The following is a 2886-nucleotide window of genomic DNA, read 5'->3' on the forward strand; positions in this document are numbered from 1 at the left end:
TCTATAGGTATGATTTATCTGTAGGTGATTTATCTATGTACTAAATTGGTAGTTCTACTAATATTACTATCTTTATTTTACAGAGAAGCAACTTGAAGACAAGGGATTTTTTTTTCTAATTTACTTGCCTTTGTTCACACTTCTAAGAGTTTCTGCTACAAAATTTGAATCCATGGCTTCCAAATTTCAGTCCTACTTTCTTGCAGATAAAACACAGTTGCCTGTGACATGGTTATGTCTTTAGATAAGAAATTTATCTACAGTCCTAAAGATTTACTTTACCCTTCCAGAAAGATGATGTCAAATTTGTTGTAGCCTTATCTCACATGTAGCAATATATTTCAGCAATAATGCTCCTCTGTGTACATGGAAAATACCAGGTCATTCTACATTACTATATAATACTTTATAAAGCAAAGTTTCTCTGACTGTAAGACTCCAACTCATGTTACTTTTCACAAATAACCCTCTCTCAAACTCACTGGTCATCTGGAAGTATTTCTTCCATAATTTGACCATACAGTAATGCCAGAGTGTGGTATACCTTTTCTGTGGGGTGACTGTGTGTTATAGTTGATGCATGGCTGTTCTAAATTCATAAGAAGTAGAACCTGTCCCATGAAGTCTAGGCCTGGGAGAGGATATAATAAACATAGTCTATTAAAATGGTCAAGTTTGCGATTGCTGGTGCAAAACAGTTCAACAGAACCTAGACTAAAGGGTATGTGGTTAGGAGATAAGAGTAAGCCGCGGGTAAGGATAGGAAAAGTGTTGAGTAAATGTTGTTTCTACTCTAAGACAAAATGAGGATTTGAAGAGGGAAACTAAGGCCAATGATTGTGCCTTAGGGGCTATACCAAGTACTCAGTGGAGTGGTGAGAAGATGAATGAGAATTATAAATTGTCAACAGCAAACTTGGAAGGCATAAGAGCTGAAGGAGGAGATGTAAGGAAGACTGACATTCTCAGTGGATGGAGTCTTGCTGGTGCGTGAATAATTTTAAAGAATGTTAAGCTGTTCCTTTGCACTCATCATTAAGAATTTCTCTGCCATCTCATTATTTTTGATACTTAAAACAACATATCAGGAAGCAACTATGTTTACTCCAAAAAATAATAAGGAAAAACAATATTTGGATCTATTATATGAGGATGCTTTGGTTTAATTTTAGTGAAAATATTAGGCGTTACGTGAGGGGAGTGAGCTGACTATTGTTGAAGGCCAATTGTGAGGCGCCCATTTTGATGTGTTCTTTACATACTTTTACTGTAGAAACAAGTTTTATTAGATAGGTTTTGATTCCATTTTATACAAGAAAAAAGTGAGACTCAATGAAGCTAAGCAATAATATTAAATCTTGTAGACTCTGAGTCATCTATTCTTCCCGCTTCAGAAGACTCCTGGCTAGTATGATATGAGAATATCAAAACGCAGAAGTGACCATTGGGCACATTGAGACGGTTGTCCTTGAGGTTTTTAGCCCTTATTTGGGGCCACTGTCTTCCCTTCAGCTCTCCCTTGAACTCTGCTTCCAAGGTTACTTGCACTCTCTTGATTCCGCTTGCGTTGGGGAAAAGCCATTGGATAATCTCATTTCCACAGATGTATTTCCCTTCAATAACATCATGAAAAGTGGGATGCAATGGGCTCAAAAAATGCAATGCAAATGGTTGAACTTGAAATAAGGTGACACATGAATGAGAGATATTTGGAGAAAAAATAAGCAACTTGATCACTGAGGAGACTGATACTCTGGGTATGAGGGTAGCACCTTGAAGAGCTAAATGTTGTTTTTATAGAGCTTTTCCTATTGTTATTACATAGTGTTAATAAATCTTAACACTGTAGTGCTAATATTTATTAACACTGTAGTGTTAATATTGTGTTAATATTTATTACTTACAAAATGGCTCTAAAGTCAATTAAGTTTATGAAATTTTCACTTATTTTATTTATCCAAAAAACACTGTTTATTGCATATAGTGTGCCAGAGATTTCTGGGAGCTGGGTATAGAATATTAAATAATACAAACAAGGGTTGTGTTTGTGTGGAGCTTCAATTCCATACAATGGGGGAAAATGGATAATAAACAAGTGAACAAATAAATGAATACTATAATTTTGTTAGTAATGAGTATGATGAAAAATGTTTATTAAGAACATGATGCAGGAGAGACGATTGGATATAGATACTGTGTGTAGTTGTTTGAAACAGAGCTAAAATTTTAGTGAGGTCTAAGTTTATATAACCACATTATCTACTCCCCCTTTTTAAAAAATTACTAGGTTACTGTAACCCATGCATTTTAAATGGGGACAATATCTCGCCCAAGTAGGTAAAAATGGTTTCTTGGGGGATGAACATATCTTACTGTTTTTATATATAAAGCATACATATACATAAAGTACATAAATAAGTAGTATGTCTGTGGTAATATTTTAGAAGGGTGTGATTAAGGGTCCAGAATGTCTAAAAAGGCACCTTAGGATGGCGTTAATGAAAATAACATTGAGGAACTCTGCCCTAACCCACATCTCAATGCTTGGGTGAGAGCATGGAGTCACTTTAGAATGTTAGTAAAGGTAATTCAAGTGCAGACTTTGGTCCATCATCACCTGTGAGGGCCATATCTGGTAAAACTGAGAGACTACTCCTTCTCAGGAGACTTCCCAGGGCGTATGGTCAAATGTGTTAATGAACCAGTTATAATCTGTAAAGTATGTTGTAAATGTAGGCTTTTGATATTTTTTGTACTATTCAAGATGGGTAAAGAATGAAGGCTACAACCCCAAAGATTTCTACATTAAAACATGTTATTTGAGAATAGTAATTGTTATGGAGTGAGAAACAACATAGTCCTTATTTTTTCCTGGCTGAGGCACAT

This window comes from Hipposideros armiger, unplaced genomic scaffold, assembly GCF_001890085.2.
Source record: "Hipposideros armiger isolate ML-2016 unplaced genomic scaffold, ASM189008v1 scaffold_258, whole genome shotgun sequence".
Taxonomy (NCBI): domain Eukaryota; kingdom Metazoa; phylum Chordata; class Mammalia; order Chiroptera; family Hipposideridae; genus Hipposideros; species Hipposideros armiger.